General features: G+C 40.0%; 1 protein-coding gene across 2 annotated transcripts in view; it reads left to right on the top strand.

Annotated features, from left to right (window-relative positions):
• adck1 (aarF domain containing kinase 1) overlaps positions 1–20,139 on the top strand; it is an 84,551-nt gene that overhangs the window by 11,613 nt on the left and 52,799 nt on the right. The gene's annotated exons all lie outside the window — the stretch shown is intronic.

Here is a 20,139-nt window from a genome sequence, read left to right as displayed (position 1 = left end):
ATCTGGGGACCTCAGAATTGCTTCTTTTTTCTTGCGGATGGTGTATATTTGCTGGGGTCATCGGACCATGACCTTCATCACACACTGAGGCGGTTTGCAGTGTGAAGCTGCCAGAGGACCTCCAAGTCTAAGGCCATAGTTCGCTGGCGGGAAAAAGGGTGGACGGCTGCCTTTGTGTTGTGACTAAGTTGCTGCTGCTGGATTGGGGCATTGTCCGCAGTAATCTGGGCATTGTATCTGGCCGTTGTGATAAAGAGGTAGTTGAGTTGAGCTGCTGCCCCTTTGCCAGTTGAGATGGTTTGGGCACCTGAGGAGGACTCCTGGGTACCTCCCTTGGAGGTTTTCTGGCTATGTTTCATTGGTAGGAACCCAAAGGTAGATCAGAACATGCTGCAGAGATTATTTATTTATTCTGGCATGGGAACGTTTCATGATCCCCAGGAGGAGCTGGAAGACTTTGCTGGGTAGAGGGACATCTGGACTACCTTGCCTAGCCTGCTGCCACCAGCCCCTGGATAAGTGGTGGAAAATGGATGGATAGAAGTGGGTCTGGGTGAAGTTGTGTTCTGTTGCCATGTCCCAGACCTGTTCTTTCCATATGCCTCAATATTTGCTGGTTAGTTTGTGGAGCATCAAGCTGCTGCCAGTGTTAGTTTTCTACTTCTATTGGGTTTCTTGGGGTCCACTGCATTTTGGTTTTTGGCAAATTACCTTTGCGTCTATTTTAAACCAGATCTGACCGCCTTGGGATCAACATTCTGCAAGCTGGATTTTCCAAAAGTCTGTGTTAGATTGTATCCAAATCCTGGACCCATAAAGACATCTATTGTGCTTCCCCTGCCTCTTTATAATAAGTGGATCTGATCTGTGATAATTGAGGTCATAGTCCTGTATGAATCTGCCATGCCCAACATCTGTTAAGTAAGATTTCCATGTATATCCCTCCGTAGCACTTCCATCGACTTATGTTGATTTGGTTATTCATATCAAGTACCAGAGAGGCTGTAGTTCCCTTGGTTTCTTGTAAGAGCTCATTTATGACAGGCTGTCACAAATTAGCTCCTGTGAAGTGAAACAATCATAATTTGGATATCCATTTACTTTTGCACAGCTTATTTGTGCAATAGTTAAATGTTATCCTATGTTAAATCTCTCCAAGAGTTTTAGTTGAGGTTTTAAGAACTGATTTAATGAATGTCAATTTGAATACTAATTGACTTAAACTATAAATCATTACCTCACCATGCTGTGTTAAATTATTTATTTGAGGTAACTGACTAAAGTAAGTAGAGAATAAAAGCTGAATTAAATATTTTTGTGTGTGTGTGTGTGTGTGTGTAAGAGTTGTGAGCACATGCACGTAGTCAGATGCCCTTCCTCAATGGGACTACAGTGGTATAGTACAGAGACCAGTACAGAAAAAGTGAATAGGACTGTTTAATATTCAGGATGGAGTTTTGTTTGAGTGTTATGTGTTGTGCATTTTAGCCTTCATTTGATAGTGTAAACTGGAGAGGCTTATGCTATAAGTCTGTGAACAGCAGTACACAGTAAAAGGAGTTGGTTACCTGGCTGAGAAGTTGGACGTGTGCAGACTGTTGTCTGCAGATCACTCTGACTGCTCCTCCTTGTTCCATCAACCCTGCAATATTTTAAATTGATGTGCTATGAAAATAATTGTTGTCTGGCATTTCTGATAAACCATAGCAGACCGTCCCTGATTTCCTGCAACTACTTCATAAGAAGAGTAAAGTTGTGTTTCGCCAGTTAAATGCTTTTAATGTGAAGCTGCAGCAGTAGGAAATGGTCGATTTGCATTAGCAGTAATTTAATACAGAATTTTTCCAGGAATGTCAACAGACACCAAGTTTGTAATACTGCAAATGCAAGGCCTTTCATCAGTAGGCCATCGGCTCAGTTACCATTTTGTTACCTCAATTAGCAATAGATAGAGACTTAACATGTATTTATTCAAATGAAAATCTTCCAGATTATTACATTAAGTATAGTAGTAGCAAAAGTACCTATTTTGCATCTATACCAACCAGTAATCTGTGCTGAAATGAGTCCACATTCATTCCACAGATTCTATTAGACAGAATGCACTTCAGCTTTCCACCAGCAGATGTCAGCATTGACCACATCCCTCAGCACATCAGCACTGCTGTTCTCCCCCAGGAAAAAGGGAGGGTACTCGGCTTAGATAAGTGCCCACCACCACTCCTCAAGCTCCGGCTCCTCTGAGGGACACTATGTAAATACTGGGGTGGGGCTAGATAACTGCTGACCTTGGCGAGCTTGTGGCAGCAGCTTATCAGCCAAACAAGTCTGAGGTGGGAAAATCCTTGAGGGTTATGGAGAGGAGGGAACGTTTAACATTTGCTTCCCAGCTGCCTGCTGTAGTTAGATCATCGCTGACAAGCCGATCTCCAGCAGCAGCACACATACTCCATTTCTTCGTCACTGCTGCTCTCTCTGTGCCACCCAGGGCAAAGGAGTCAAACAGCAGCTGGCACAGCGCCTTGGAGCACTAGAGTTGAACGTTTTGTTTTTCAAGGAGTGGGCGCTTAAACATGATGTGCAATAAATAAAAAAACAGAGCAGCTTTTATTTTTCAGTCTGTACACATTATTACACATTCATATAACACAGTGGTTCCAGACCTTTCTCCTTTAGGGAGCCCTTTACTATCATTGAGTAAACTGACGACCCCTGACTCAGTAACTTATTTTATGGATATTTCATATTATATTCACTGCATAACAGTACCAGTACAGAACAACTGATAAACTGAACAACAAACTGATTATTTCCTGTGAATAGTGCATATTTAGAATTGAATATTTTAATTAACGTTTTGGTTCTGTTATGTGTCATGTGAAGCTTTGGTGATCCCTAGTGGGGTGTCAGGACCCCCAGTTTTGGAACCAATTATATAATATTCAACTACTTTAAGCACAGCTCGTGGCAAATACTGCCATAAAAAGCAGATGACCTCTGCAGTTACTGTGCTACAGTACTGCAGTAGTGTTTAATAGTTGAATTGCTCTTTAGACTGTGTTTAGTTGAGGTATAAGGACTGAAATAAAACTGCAGGTAGACTACATATCCAGTACGACACATCTCCAAACAGAGAGAAAAAGTTTTAATGTCCGGGGGTTTTTTCTCCCACTGAAGTGCAAAATGTGTCCCAAATCTTAACAGCCAGCATCTGAAAAAAAAGATAAGTACTGAGAAAGTATTGTTGCTGAAGCTGAAATAGACCAGATATAATCCAGATAATGGTTAATGGGAAAGAGATTTTAAATGGGATGGATTGTGAGTTCCTGAATGTACTGTAGGTCACATGCAACAAAAAATATCTATATTTTGTTTTATTTATCCATAAAAATACTTGCTGTGTGGTGATGTTGCCTATCTGCGTTATGTGTGTTATATGAGCACTTCATGTTGTACACTTCTACACCTGTTCAGCTTGAATGAGAAAAATACCATAAAGTCACTGTTGATTAGAAGAAAATGTATGTTACAGTATGATCAGTCAACACAATTAAAAGTATCTATTTGCTCCAGGGTGAGAACAGTCATGCAGCAGCTATTCAGCTATTAACACCCAGAAAGCCGTTAGCGAAACAAAGTCCATGTTGGAAGAAGGTGGTGGATGAATGGGTCAAACACAGGACTTTAATTCCCACTGCAATATCCATTTTAAACGAGGCCAAATGGACTGTCCCTACTTTTTAATGCAGCTTTGCACACCGGCTCTTATTTATCTATGGAATTGTTTTCATTTAATTTAATGTGAATCTAAGTATGATTTTATGTTTTTTGTGAGCCCCATAACCTAATTTCCCTTCATTATGTCATAAACAACAGTTTTAAAAAAAAAAAATCTCGAATGAGCCAGGACACCAGGGTTTGTGTCCTGTGTGAAACCTAAAGTCGATGTTGACTTATTTTCAGTTTCTGTTTTTAGCTGTAGTGTGGTTAGGTTTAGGCCTTAAGAATTAATAAAAAATATGAATTTAGATACATTCACATAGTCTAAATGCAATACTGATAACATAGATATGATTTACTGTGTAAATACTTTTGAAATATTGTAGAGAAGTTAGAAAGTATATAGAACAAGCATGTCAGGTTTATAGGCATAAAATAAAAATCCTTCCGGTGATTTTGACATTTCAATATATTTCTAATGCATTGCTGTTCAGTAATACAGAATAACACATCTTCTGTCCTTGTTGGTATAGCTACTGTGTATCATTTTGTCATCAGTTCTGACAATCATTTGCTGTGCTTTTGGAAAACATGAAATGTATCAAGGCTAGTCACTGATGCAGAAGAATGACATTTTACTTTTGATTCCATGACTTGCTTTATCTGCACCAGCCAGCTGCCCTCACAGGAATAACTATGCTGCAGTATTGCTAATCGTTTTTCATGTATGCATACGATAAGTGGAGTAACACTCTGATCCAGTACATTTTACACAACCAAATCATTGGGTTAAAAAATGGACATAAAGTCAAATAATCACTTCAGCCCATTAGCCTTTTAGCTGTGTCAGCAACAAAACAACACTGTGTCCCGTCCGCAACATGTATGTGACTGCTGTAGCAGGCAAACACTGCACACTGCTGCACAAAATCTTTAACTTTAGGTTTTACCTTCCTCTGGAATTTATAAATAACTGGACCAGGGTTGGAATCTCATACATTTCCACTAGATTAGTTAAAGATGCTACATTTAAATGCCCAAATAAAACACAGAGGGCAACTGAAAATATTGAAAAATATTGTATTGCAATATTTTGTTTTGTGATATTGTATTGCTTCTCAAAAACACCATTGTGTTTATGTTTAAACCCTCAACCACGTGGCTGGCTCTTCAGGTGAGTTTCAATAGTGTCCACACATGATTTTAAGCTAATGTCTTGTGGTAGACATTTTATATAGTAAGCTTGACATGCTTCTTATCTCTGCTAGGGGCAGCGCTGGACGTGGCGGTGTGTTTTAGTCTTGATATCATGAAAAGGAATTAGGCCTAGTGAAAGTCATATTATCTTCTTCATTGGCTTTTGTTTTTAGTCTAGGAATCATCAGGTTTTTCTGGGAAACTGTCCCCATTAATGTCTGCAGAGGCAGTCTGTGTTCTAGAAACAGCTCACGGCAACCAGAGTAACTTCCCACATTATTGTAAATGAGAAGGAGAGGAGTTAGTCTTAGCCTGGTATTTGGGTAGAGAATTAAAGTGTTTGGTGATAATTATTCCAAATATGTGACAACGCAGGCCTCTGGCTGGCTTTTTCAATTTCAAAGGTTAGTGGAATCACCAGATTTACATTTGTTAAGGATTTTCATAGTAAAAAGTAGGCCAACCTATCTACTGTAGGGGGACAATATAAAAAGCAGGAAAAATCCAGACTGTCTGTCTGGAGCTTTAGCACTTTCCAAGACAATAGTCTTGTCTTTCTTATACAGTGCTGTTGGTTCGTTAATTGACTGAAAATGTATGTTTAATCAACTCAGGTGTGAGTTGTGTCACATCATTGTAACTAAATATCTTTGAGTTGTTTGATGGTGCTGTAGGTCGTTTTTATGCAAGGTAGTTTTTGCCTTTTTTTGAAAAAGAGTTAATGCCCTTAATGGAAGAGTTCTGATGTAGTGAAAATGGAGCCGTTTCCACTCCGACAGTCTATTCGTCGCTAACATGGCTCTATAATACATCAATGATTGCTGCACACACATCTAATGGAACCTTCCTCACAACCTTACATAAAACATCTGCACAGTTTTACGCCACTGTCGCACTTTTAATTACATAATTTTGTTGCGCCTTCATATTCTGGTTTTCATCTTGATGAACCAATTCCTAATAATGGCTCATGATGGACTGAATTTGTGTCTTTTGTTTAGTTTTTCTTCTTTTTTGTGGTCATTTGGATGTGTGTTATCTGTAAGCTGTGTAAACCAAACCAAATCATTATAAGAGAGTGAGTATGCACTGGAGCAAAGCTTTGGAGGCCAGAATTGATTTGAGCTGTTTGTATTGTGCTCCATCTGTGGAGTGTCCAGTGTGATTGATTATAAACTCCAGCAGGTGTCGAGTCTCTGTGAGTAGATTTTCCTGATGTAAAAAAAAAAGCGAGATGAGCCTCTGTCTGAAAGGAAAGAAACATGCAGGGCTCTGTTTCTCAGAAACAGGGCACAAGCAGAATCTACCGCACCTGACCACAGGCGTTAGTGTGAACCCGGTGCAGCTAACTGCAAGATTGAATACATTGGGTCTCATGCTAGAACCACTCGTACAACATATTCGTTCTTTAGTGGCTTGTACGACGAGCATTCACCAGTTTTCTCTTATTCTGAATTTTCTCTTTGGTACGAACACAATTTAAGAGCTGTCCAGAACCCCTTCTCCTTGCTCTTCATATCTAACCACTTGTTCTTGATTTCAGCAACAGTTTGACCCTCAGGTGACACTGCGTTAACAGCACTTGCTTGGCTTAAGCAGCTCCTTTAATTCCACTACTGACGCTGTTAAAAATGATCTCAGAGAGCAGTTCAATCTCCAAAGTTTTTTCTCTTCTATACCATTTTGGTGAATGAACTTCTTCACACATGGGGCAGGCTGTGTAGTCTTGTGTGGTATTATTGGGGCGTTAGTTATGCAAATTAAAAATTCTCATGAACGCACGCCCCCTTATGCACAAGCAAAATTCATAATTTTTACGCAGGTGATTTACACAGGCGCACAGAAAGTTAAGATAAGAATACGAAAATGTCAGGCGACCTGGCCCGTTGGAGCTGGTGCCCCATGTGCAGAGGCTTGGTCCTGTTCTTGCATGAGGCCCATTGTTAGTAGGAGAAATACAGAATCAAAAGGTGGTGTCAGGGCGAGTTTCAGTAATAACCATTCATATCCCCTTTTAAAGTAACAAGTGAAATGTGAAAAGAGGCTGAGGTCTTTGAGAGAGAAAAAACCCTCTGCGAAGCACCTGAAGTACTGAGATACAAATACACACCCCACATATTAAAGTAAAAATATATGAATAATTGTTTTGCTTTATCTTATTATGAAGTAAATGTTGATTGCACAGTGTAATGGCTATAAAATAATGACTCCATCCGCATTTTTATTGGTTCCCTATAAGCCTTGCTTTCACGTTACAATTCTGTCTTCCCATATCATTCCTCCGCCCTCCACCCCAATGCCCACCCCTGCTTTAGTTAATTGTTTGTGTGAATAATAATGTTATTACTGTCCAGTGCACATCATTACAATAGCTTTTGCCTGTTCCCAAATTCAATATCAAATTGTGACAATTTCCTTAATTACCTTAATTAATCACTTCCTTAATTAATCACTAGTTTAATCCGTGCTAAGTGACCTAAATCAAACTCACCCATGATGTTGCGTGACCAGCAGGTGCATGTAGGGTCTGGCTAACATATTAAACGCTGAAATGCTCATGGTGGATCCTCCAGCAGTGACTGCTGCGTTCACTTATGGAGCTTTACCATCAGTGTGTGTGAGACCTTTCTGCTGTATTTCACAGTAATCTCTGAGGCTGAGTGGACTGGTTACAGTGGGACAGAGGATGGGTGGACTGGTTACAGTGGGACAGAGGATAGGTGGACTGGTTACAGTGGGACAGAGGATGGGTGGACTGGTTACAGTGGGACAGAGGATGAGGGGACTGGTTACAGTGGGACAGAGGATGGGGACTGGTTACAGTGGGACAGAGGATGGGTGGACTGGTTACAGTGGGACAGAGGATGAGGGGACTGGTTACAGTGGGACAGAGACTATGAGTGGACTGGTTACAGTGGGGCAGAGGATGGGTGGACTGGTTACAGTGGGACAGAGGGGACTGGTTACAGTGGGACAGGTTACAGTGGGACAGAGGATGAGGGGACTGGTTACAGTGGGACAGAGACTATGGTGACGGTTACAGTGGACAGAGGAGGCGGTTACAGGGGACAGAGGATGAGGGGACTGGTTACAGTGGGACAGAGGATAAGGGGACTGGTTACAGTGGGACAGAGGATGAGGGGACTGGTTACAGTGGGACAGAGACTATGAGTGGACTGGTTACAGTGGGACAGAGACTATGAGTGGACTGGTTACAGTGGGACAGAGGATGGGGGGACTGGTTACAGTGGGACAGAGGATAAGGGGACTGCTTACAGTGGGACAGAGACTATGAGTGGACTGCTTACAGTGGGACAGAAGATGGGTGGACCGGTTACAGTGGATGGGTGGACCGGTTACAGTGGGACAGAGGATGAGGGGACTGGTTACAGTGGATGGGTGGACTGGTTACAGTGGGACAGAGGATGGGTGGACTGGTTACGGTGGGACAGAGGATGAGGGGACTGGTTACGGTGGGACAGAGGATGAGGGGACTGGTTACAGTGGATGGGTGGACTGGTTACAGTGGGACAGAGGATGAGGGGACTGGTTACGGTGGGACAGAGGATGGGTGGAGTTGGAGCAGGCTCAGGTGTAAAGACTGACGACTGATGTTCAGACAGGTGAGTACAGCATCAGACTTACTGTGATGGATGAACTCTCTCACAGGAGAAGTCAAAGTTGCTAGGCAACGCAGCGTTGTGTGTGTGTGTGTGTGTGTGTGTACTAATGTTGTGCAAAAACTGTGCAGCTCTTTTATTGCTTTAATATGTGTGTTTTTGGCCGGGTTACGTTGTTGTAGTATCTTTTATGCATTTGTTAATTCTTAAGAGGCAGTTATGTAATGTATGTACATTGACCAATGTCTAGTGTGTGACCTTTAGGAGGATCTGTCGGCAGAAATGGAATATAATATTCATGATTTCATGTTGAACTGGATGATTAAATATAACTTACTTTTAAGCATTTAATTGGCTAAATGTTTAAAAAGGAATTGTAAGTTACACTGAATGGTGTAATGTGTGTGTGCGTGCGTTCGTGTGCGTGCGTGTGTGTGCGTGTGTACTGTGTACCTACGTGAACAGTAGCTCCGCTGATCCTTACTGATCCGGAGTATCCACTGGCTTGTGGCGGAGAGTGTTTCTGCTGTTCATGAGGCACAATTACTGAAGCATGACAATAAAATGCAGAGCATGAAATTAACTGTGGCTCCCAGTGAAACCGCCCCCCCCCCAACACACACACACCACAGGCACACACACACACACACACACACACAGGCACACACCACCTCACCTCTTTCTCTGGTCCCTCCTTCCTTTTTTTTCCTCATTTGACATTGAGTCCCATATTTTTTTGCGATTCCCCTCATATCACGGTGAGAGCAAACAGCGCCATCACAGAAGCACAGTGAGGGCTTACGTCTACACTCGGCTGTAATAGATAACAAATGGCTTGTATTTTTCCCACCTTGTTGTATTGCTGTTTGGCTGTGTTCAAATAAATGACATTTTTAATACGTGGAGCAGCGGAGGGGCCCGAGCTCAGCCCCAGTCTATTTAGATACTATACATTCTGTATCATTGTATTAAATGCTGGAGGATTTCTTGTGAATGGCTTTGCTAACTCCTCAGGCTTCGCTGCTATAATACGTGTAGACGAGGCCTATTGACTACACAGGCTTAAATCTGTGCACAGACACACATCCACACACACTTCTCCTTCTCCCCTGTGACAGGCGGCTAGATGAGCCTCAGTGAGCTGAGTAACGAGCTAATCATGAGCATCCCAATAATAAATAGGCCTTGTTCATAGTCCACTAATCCCAGTCATTTAGCCCTGGTGTGGCAGCAGAAATCAATTACTGCAGCTGGGCTCCCAGTATAGGACCCTGCTCTCTGCTGTCCATCTGCACACAACACACTCACACCTTTGACTCCTGCCACACAATAACTATTTATCTGTTGTTGTATATTTGGAACATCAATTAACGCAAGAAACGCCAGCTCTAAATCTAAATGTTTTTAACTAATGCTGTATTTATTCAGACCTAGCACTGGAAACTCACAAAGGTCAGTTTACTTGTGCTACTGTCTGTAAAAACACTTGTATAATGGGTCCTGTGGCTCCTTTTTAAGGAAGGTTTTGATGTCCGGTTTGAACAAGTGGAATAAAGGAGTTGACATCAGTGTTATTATAGTTTTATAGAACCCTTTTGTAGTCACAGTAGAGAGAACTCCCAGCTGCCTGCTACCATTTGTCTAAATTGTCCCCCTTACATACTGTGGGGTGGAGGCAGCCAGACACCAACCCTCGTCATTATTATTCTATATTGCCAACAATTTAACTGCTTTTTCTTTGTATCAATTATTTCTAACTACTTCTATTCATTTGTGTTTTTTCTTTTAGTTTTATATTTATTTTTCACTGTAATTCTTTTGTAAACCAACTTTAATATCATGTCATTGTTTTTTTTGTTTCTTTGCTGTTGTGTTTAAAAGAAAGAGTTATAGTTTTATTTGTCATTAGTTTTTATGTCTGTTTAGTTTTAATTTTTGGTTTTGAATTCAGCTTAGTTTTTATCATTTAAAAATGTTAGGTTTTTATTTTCAGTGTTTGTTTTTATTATAATATTGGTATATACAATTAGGGGCTGTACGATATGGTAAAACTCTCATATTGCAATTATTTGGATAGATATGATTTAGGATTAGTGTGGGAATACATTTTCACTAAAGAAACAGTTAGAATCATAATAGCGTGACATTTTTTGATTTAAATTAGTTTTATTTTTCACATGTAGATTTTAATTTTATTTCAGTTAAATAAAATGTTTTTTCACACCTACTTTTAGTTTAGTTTTAGTTAACTCTAATAACCATGGTAACACTATACATAACAAGGTCTTTCATTTATATATGTAATGGATTACATATTATAGGCACATATATGTACTTTATTTCTTTTAGTATTTTAGGGATGAAAATTGAGAACCAACTTGTGTTGATGCTGAAGGCCTGTAGGCCTACTTTTTTTCCACACAGGAAATTGTTAGTATATCAATCAGGGAATCAATAAAGACTGATAAATCGTATCCATTCCCATCCCTATATTTTACATACTGATCATATTGTGGTCTTAGGGTGGAGGTCAGTTTGTCCATACAGTTTATTAGCTCCAAACAGCAGCGATACAGCTTGCTCTGGTGGTTGCTAGGGATGTTTGTGTTTGATTCCCCAGTGCAGGATTAAGACAGAAACTGGTGTCTGGAGGTGGTTACAGCTGCCTTGAAATGGCTAGCTTGGCTCTGGCTAAAGTTGAAAAATAGACCTACCAACAATTTTCCTCCAGGACGTAGCTCTGTACTTATTGAGACTGGTGTCGATCTTCTAATCTCACACATATTTTGCCTTCCTTTAATTATATGGAAGAGCCTCAGGTCAGTTCAGATTAAAAGTCATTGTCAGTGTCCAGTATTATTAAACGTAAAGTAAACATGAACATCCTTCCCATTCGACCATCCATCCCATATGACGTGACATAATAAAAGATGCTATCCAGTTGCATTATGGGAATATATCTTTAGAACTTGACCCATACAGGGACAAACAGTTTGAATATCTCAGCCTCTGCTGCACAGATTTCCACCATTCTTTTTATAATCTGTCTCTAATGAGTCCGCTAATCTAATGCTGCATGCCTGTATGAATTGTATTAAATAATGAATGATCTTTATCTCCATCTCCACTGCGTTCTTAAAACTGTTTCAGATTTACAAAAAAGCTTTTGATCTTGCATTACACCTATGTAGGTCCGTAATAAATGGTGTTAAAACCAACAACAATAATAAATGATATCATTTTACACACATTTGAGTGACAGTTGGCTTTAGGACTTTCAAGTTCTGCCTATGTAAGTTTTCTATACACACAATGCTTTTTCGAGAGTTAGATTTTTTTATATTACACAGATTATGTAGATCAATTACAGGTTATCATATAATGAATGAATAATATTGCAAAAAGATGAACACGGTTTTGTTGTGTGGCCGAAAAAGGGTTTTATTATTAGCCGTTTAGCCTGAGTGTCTGCCTTGCACACAATCAGAGAGCACAAAGGGAGGGAAGGAGAGATTCCTAGAAAACAATTTGCCATCTGTGCTTAATGGCATCGGAAGGCTGTCCACCGACCTGCACTACAGGGAACTGGCCCCGGGGCCAACGCTTTAATTACATATGTAAAGAGAGACAGAGTTAAAAAGGAACAAAGAAAAAGAAGCCAAGCTCTGCTTTGAAACGTTCCTCATCAAAACGATGGTGCTTTTTCAACACTGAGCAGGATATTTTTGGATGAAAGCTACTGATAAAGCAGCAAATTGTTTAAAAAATTGCAAGTTCAATCAGATTTTAGCTTTTGCAATAGAAGACTTGAAACAGACCAAGTGTCCCACAGCAGTCAGAATTTATATCACAGCACTTCAGCTCTCCACTTAAATAGATAAGCAGCCGAAAACTCGAAAACTCGATCAATATGTACTTTTCAGACCAAATCCAGATACCCATTATTAGTAATAAAGGAAACTGATAAGCAAAGGTAAAAATTCTCTCTAAGGCGAGCTAGCGCACTGTGCTCGTGTAATACATAGCAGAGGTGGATGAGAGAAAGCAGACGGAGCAGAGATAGCTTCTCTACAGGTTTGCATGTTGATGCTTGTTTAACAGCGTATTGATTAAGTGTTGGCTTTTTACTAGCAACGGTTTTATTGCACTCACTTCCAGTAACGAGCGTTACTAGAGCAGGATAGACTTGTTCTCAAACTACAATACATGTATCACTGGTGGTATGCATGCTGCCTCTAGTGGTATACAGAGCAATGTCTGTAATAAATGAGTTAAAAAACATAAAATACTTTCAAAATACTACAAAATGTAGCACTTTCTAGAATATTTTGTTTCAGTATCAGCCTGCTATGTAGTCACGTTCATAAATGTATCGCACATACGTCCATGATTAGTTACAAACTGAAATGTGATGGAGGGGCGCCCGGATAGCTCACCTGGTAGAGTTGGCACCCTGCGTACCAAGGCTGCAGCGGCCCAGGGTTTCAATCCAAACTGTGTCCCATTACTGCGTGTCCCTTCTCTCTCTCTCTCCTTTTTTGTCACTCTTTAGCCGTCTCTATCGATTAAAAGAAATAAAAGCACTAAAAATATAAAATGTAATGGACTGACATTAATGGGAAGTATTGGGAATAGAAGTGTGAACCAGAGTACTCCTTTTCCACCTAATCAGCACTGGTTCTTGAACTGGTTCTGTTCAGGATTCGAAAACAGTCAATAATAAATAATCTTCTTATTAGGAATAAACCTGCCTCCCGTGTGAACTGTCTGTATCTGATTAGGGTCGGCCTGTATTTTAACATCAGTCATAATGGTGGTACTTGGAGAGGTGGATATGTTCTGAGGTGGTTCGCCATGTAAAAGGTTTGAGAAACACTGCTGTAGAGGACACCAGTAGGACTTCAGATCTTTAGTGGTGTTCTCAGTCAAACCTTCAATCAAGATAGAAAAGAGAACATTTCTGCTCCTGTAAGTTGTGTTGTGTAATGGTAACAGTGAAAGGCTCTAAAGCTCGGAAACACAGCATCCGTCCTTACTGTATGTGGTTCTTTTCAGCAAACCTTATCACATTTAATACTTCTAAGAAAGGTCGGACCATAGTTACAGCGCTAATCGGAGGTTATTACAGCTATGACGGCAGAGACGAATCGGTCACATACAGCCACGTTGGCATGTTGTTCTGGTAATTTGGTCTTGGAAGTTGAGCTTTTATGCAAGTGTGATCTTCTGCACTCGATGCTCCACCTGTTGAATGCTACTCTGTGCATTGGTTTGGGGATGAAGGTAGGGTAGGAGGACGGATTCAGAATTGTCTCGAAATCCATTAGAATTATTGTGCAAACGTCATATGCTATGTAACCCTTCTACCATATCAACCAAACACACACACACACACACACACACACACACACACACACACACACACACACACACACACACACACACACACACACACACACACACACACGCACCCCAGAGTAATCTATACTTCTTGAGTGCATATTGGTTTTTAAGTTCTCACAGGGAAGAACATACACTATGCAAACTGGGATAGAACACACAGAACAACTTCTGTTAGTACAGAGGAAGCCAGACATTCTGCCAGTCAGCCATGTCATTATTCTCATAGAGACAGAAGACTCTCTCTCTTTTATTTATTCAGTCAGACAGTGACCTTCATCAAGACCATTTAGCATCACTGACAGTTCTGTTTCATTGTGCAATGCAGAAAATCAAGGCTGGTGCAGGATTCTTGGAGGAGTCTGTGCAGCTAACTTAGTGGTAAATAGCAGATATTTGCTATTCATTTGTAGCTATATAACTTTATAACTTATTATCATAATGTATTGATTGTCAGGTCAATCTTAGCAGAAATGGAATATAATATTCATAGGTATACATATTACATGAGTGTGTAATCACCTGAAAATAAGAATGGTTGTGTTTTTGTTAGCTAAGAGGGGTAGACAACCTGTGGCTCTTTGGTCCCTCTCCAGTGGCTCACTGTGGCTTTGACAAAAAGTAAGGACACTTTTTTTTCTCTTTCATTTTCAGATTCATTAATCATTCATGTAGGCCTACAGTGATTCATACATTCGGCAATTATAAAAAATTGTCGCCATTACACATCAAACACATTTTTTTTAACATTTTGTCAACTAAAATGTGCATCACCAGTCCTGACCTGGTGCCTTTTCTTCTCTACTTTGCCAAACCTCAATAGGGGTGACTATCACTCTTGAGTCTCCCTAGCTAGACTAGCTATGGACTCCAAATCCAAAAAAAGAAAAGTCTTGGAGGAGAATACTTTTTTTCAATAGTGCGTTGGCAGATTTGTTTGCGTTCACCACCAACGCTGCTGGTTTACCGCTATGATTCATCTTTAGTGAGAAATCAGCATTATAAGGTTTAAATATGTGATGTGGCTACAGACAGATTTTTCTAAGAATGAGCCAGAGATGAACTCAAAAGCTACTTTTCCCCAATAATGTGAATACATCAGTATGTAGGATTTAGTGGCATCTAGGGGTGTAGTTGCAGACTGCAACTCCCTCGTTTCACCCTCCCCTTCCAAATGCGATGAAGATGCGGAAAACGCATGAAAAACGCAAAGAGCCCAAATTATCCAGTGTTTGGTTTGTTCATTCTGGGCTACTGTAGAAATATGGCGGTTCAACATGGCAGACTCCATAGAAGGCAACACCCGGCGTCTGTAGATAAAAATAGCTAATTCTAAGAAACAAAACAAAAACCTGACGATTGTAGTTGTCAGGTGATTATACTCTGATGCAAACTTACCTATGGATATTATTATATTCCGTTTCTGCCAACAGATCCTCCTAAATGTTACACACTGGACCATTAAGAGCTTGAAAACCGGGCCCCTTTTCTGTTCATTTAATTGCAAAATGATTTTGAATAAGTAATTGATTCTCAATCAGATTGTGCCACCAGTAATTCAATTAAATCGTAAGATTCCCATAGATAGATTTCCAGCCCTACGGAGGCCTGCACATCTCTGTAAGCCTTTCGATGTCTACATAGTTCATATTTCTCACTCCACTTTTTTCTCACATTTCTGCAATTCTTCAAGCTGAACTGAAAATCAAAGTTAAGTGGAAGAAACAGCTGCAGGTGGAAAGTTGATCCAGTCTCATTACTACAGTAAAAGCATTTCAAGGTTCCTTCTTTACCTCCTTCCCATCTTTTATTCCTTCCTTCACTCCTTTACCGCCCATTTCCCTTTCCTTCCTCCCACTTCCTCCTTGCGTTATCTATCTTTCTCCTGTCTTTCTAGCCTTCGCTCCCCTGTTCTTTCACCCTCTCTCATCCATTACACACCACCCACCAACACTCTCTCTCTCACACACACACACACACACACACACCTCCAGCCATTTATTTACTGTCCTTGCCAACTGTGTGAAGAGGATGAGTGTAGAGATACCCAGAGGCATTCTGCACTCGGCTCCTGTGTCTCTGTGTTGTCCCACGAATTAACCCGTGTGTCTAATGCGCTAACGGCCCCTTTGATTGGACGGTGCGTGTGTGGAGATGGTAGGCGGAGGCCAGCGCCAGCCTATCCCAGAGCAGCGTAGCCCTCAGGCTGTCAGCGAGCAGCATTGCCATGGTGATGTCATCCTCTAGCTGTGAGCCCGCCTCCGTCGGACAAAGCGCACTGATTACTGGAAGAGAGGAGAGAGAGAGGAGCGATGATGAATCTGATGATTAGGCGATACGAGCCGTGGGCAAACTGATGCCAGATTTTCATCCTGATCAGCCCCCCGAATCAGCTTCCAAACACATTCTGACAGAAATAGCTCTGTCATGACTTCAGGTGATCCGACTGTTTTAAAGACACAGGCTGTTGTTTTGAATTGAAATCACCGGTTTATTGATCAGACTGAGATGATTAAAGACAATTATTGATGAGGCTGTGTTTTTTGTCATTGATTTGTTTGGAAAACCGCTGCTCGGCGAGTCGAACACGCCTTCCGTGTGTATGGCAGAGGAGTGAAAAAGCCTCAAGACTGAGACTACAAAGAAAGGCCTTCCAGATTTGTCTGCAGTAAAAAACATTCAACAGGCTAAAAACTGCTGCCATTAGAACAAACGGCTTCCTTCTTTTCTGGTGGGGGTTTCATACCATATCATTCAAATCCTGATACTAATACCACTGCTACTAATTAAGGATGTAACGATACACTCACCATCTGATACAGTTTACAGAATACAATTTTCTCCTGATGTTTGAGATTGAGGACACATTTTTCTACAGACAAAATATATTTTTTCTTATGTTTATCAAATTATAGAATCCTTTTTTATTTCCGTGGTAGGGTATTAACTCTGCAAAACAGTGCATATTTCCTGAAGTCTTGGCAATGTGTTACCACAACTGATATCACGATTCATTTTTCTTCTCACTGATTTGAATCTTCATGTTTGTATTGCAATTTAATTCCCTTTACGTTCCTACTACTAATAATCATCAGAATCATAATCATAATAATCATGATAATAATAGTAAAAAAATTCTAGTTTTACACATTGGCAGTATAATCATTAATTATTGACAAATCAGTAAGCGATCACAGCTCTCACAGTGACATTTTGTCCCACTCTATACCGAGTTTAAATTCAGTGTTGCACAATTAATCCCAATATTATAAAATTGCAGAATCCAAATCACTGAAGCTGCAATTTTTTCATACATCTAAAATGTTTTAAAAAACTACATTATAATCAAGTACTGTACAGTCCCTCCAAGAAGTTGCAATGTTGCAACAATTAACGCAAATTCAACCAATGGCGTCAATTCTGTGTGACCGCAAGTTTGACCAATCATAGAAGTCCTCGCCCTGCAAAGTGTTGAGCTGTACGCCACCAAACTGCAAACAATTTAATTCTCACTGAAACTGGTTGCCTTTGGTTTTTAATTAATTACACAAAAAAGACTGCAATTTTCACTTTTTCTAATTTCCTAAAAAAGCTGTAGTGAAATCAGCCATTTTAGGCAACAACAATACATACAAATCCTGTTCTCCACATGTTTGTTTGGTACAGACCCAAACAAATGTCACATCATTGTGATTCTAATAGTTTTTATTTATGAAAATAGTGACAATGTTTTAATACTGCTGTAGCATCCACTTTGAGGTGAAGATGAGGTGCAATAGTTTTAATAAAGTGAAGGTAGAGACTAGCAAGAGACAGCTAGATTTTAAAGGTATACTACCGAAAAAAATCCCACAATCTGATCCCTTCAGGCCTCCATCCAAAGCCACTCTCCCGGCACACATTGTCATGCACAGTGAGTGCACACAGGTAGGCCAGCTTATCACAGGCCTGCCACAGATACAGGATTGGTTTCATTTTTTCCAGAGCATTTGATTTATTGATTGTTGTTTGGATGCAAAGAGAATTTCAACAAATAAAGCAAAAAAACCCACTGAAATACATTACCTACCCAAGATGCCGCTTTGCAACTAAATATGGCAAATGTCCACAAAATCACATGTAAACCACTAGTGCAATGAACTCTGCTCGGCTGTTGTACAAAAGACAACAAAAACAACTGTGACTCATTTTGTTTGTTTTGATTACAATTGAACTTTGCTCTATTTATTTGCAAGCTCATGTTAAACAGCAACATGATATGGTCACATGATATAATAGGAAGACTTTTGTATTATTTTGCCTTTTTTAGACCGTCTTTCCATGGAAAATAGGAAGAATGGAATACATCTTGGATAAAATGACCATTATTGCTGAATTGTTTTTGAGACCTTAGGGAAATGTTTGAAAATGATTCTGTGTTATTAATTTAGTCAGAAGTCCTTAAAAATCAGACCAAATGGAAAGAATGAGGGGTCTATTTTATTAGGTCTGTTTTGTTTATTTGAACTCCCTAGAGCAGGGTCAAAACCGTAAGATATTCTCAGATTTTTTTTTTATTCCCAGCATTTTGACATTTAAATTGAAATTATGACTTTATCATAATTATTGATCTCAGAAGTTTCCTTTTTCTGACAAAAAATATGCATTATTTTTATGCACCCCCTCCAAATATTAGGATTGACTTAGTTTATCTAAGTTTAACCAAGTCAGTTTGTTGTTTTGGTTTAAGAGCTATATAAATAAGGTTTTAGGAATAAATTAGGTTTAGGAATTAAAGATTAAACCCAAAAATCCAATTTGTTTAACTTCCTGTGCTTTTTTGTGTGATAAACACATTAATGATTCTACCAATTATGTGATAAAGCTTTTACCTTTACTTTTCCATACAGTCAGAAATGAGTGGGTGGTTCTGGTGCTGTAGTGTGATGGTTTTTATAAAAAAACAAACAAACAACAAAAAACCTTGAAAAAAAACCCAAACGTTTCCTATTAGATTTTTAAGCAGAAAGGCTCATCTGGTAATCTCTGGCGACTTGTTTCTGTCATTGCTTTGTCATAATTGCCCAGATGACACTCATGTCAAATGGTCCTATGGGAAGTGTGTGTGTGTGTGTGTGTGTGTGTGTGTGTGTGTGTGTGTGTGTGTGTGTGTGTGTGTGTGTGTGTGTGTGTGTGTGTGTGTGTGTGTGTGTGTGTGTGTGTGTGTATGTGTATGTGTATGTGTGTGTGTGTGTGTGTGTGTGTGTGTGCGCGTATTTTGTGCTGGTCTGTATTCATGGTGTGTGTAGCGGGGGTTACAGGGGTTAAGGGGAGCTAATTTCACGGCTTTTTATTTGCACTGGTCTCAGGAGAGGAACTCTCTATAAGCATTATCGCTTCCAGCTGGTTCAAATGGGACAGACGGGACGCGGCCACCACACACACACACACAGAGACACAGACACACACACACACATACACATACACAAAGACAAACACCACAGACAACATCCAGGGCCCTTTAATTAAAATAGTCTATATATATTGTATTTTGTGTTGTAGTTGTGCTTTTGTTCAACTTCCTGAATATTTTTATTCTCTTGTCTCGTCCCTTGTTAAGTTTCCTTAGTTAATGCTCCAGCATAAAAAGATAGTTTAGAGCAAGCTGCACACCACCTCAGAAAATACCGTGTTCTCTTAGTACCACCATTACTGATAAGATATAGCAGCGTAGGCCGACCCTGTTCCGCTAGGCAGGCGGGTTTATTCCTAATAACTGTTGCTGAATCCTGAACGGGGCCGGTACCAGAACCAGAGCTAATCTGGTGGAAAAGGGGTCCTCCTGGTCCAAACTTCTCTTACCAATAGTTCCTCCAGCCACGATTGCAGTGTTTTTGAACCTCCGCTTACGATCTTACTATCACATCTTAGCTCCTAACTAATCATGGATGAACGCATGCGTGCAGGCTGATATTGAGTCAAAGTATTTTCATTCAGTTTCTTGTATTTTGATTGTATTATGTTTTTAAATTAATTTATTTAAATTTTATATAATATTTCAGAGATTCCCACGTACCACTAGAGGTACACGTACCATAGTTTGAGAACCAATGGTTTAGAACAGTGGTTCCCAACGTTTTTCCTGAAGGCAGCCATTTTCTATCATTGAGTAAACTGACTGTGACCTATTTTATGGATATTTACTGTTTTTGTTATGCATTGA

Source organism: Dicentrarchus labrax, unplaced genomic scaffold (assembly GCF_905237075.1).
Source record: "Dicentrarchus labrax unplaced genomic scaffold, dlabrax2021, whole genome shotgun sequence".
NCBI classification, from domain to species: domain Eukaryota; kingdom Metazoa; phylum Chordata; class Actinopteri; family Moronidae; genus Dicentrarchus; species Dicentrarchus labrax.
Note: the sequence above shows the minus strand (reverse complement) of the source record. Positions and strands in the feature narration are given on the sequence as shown.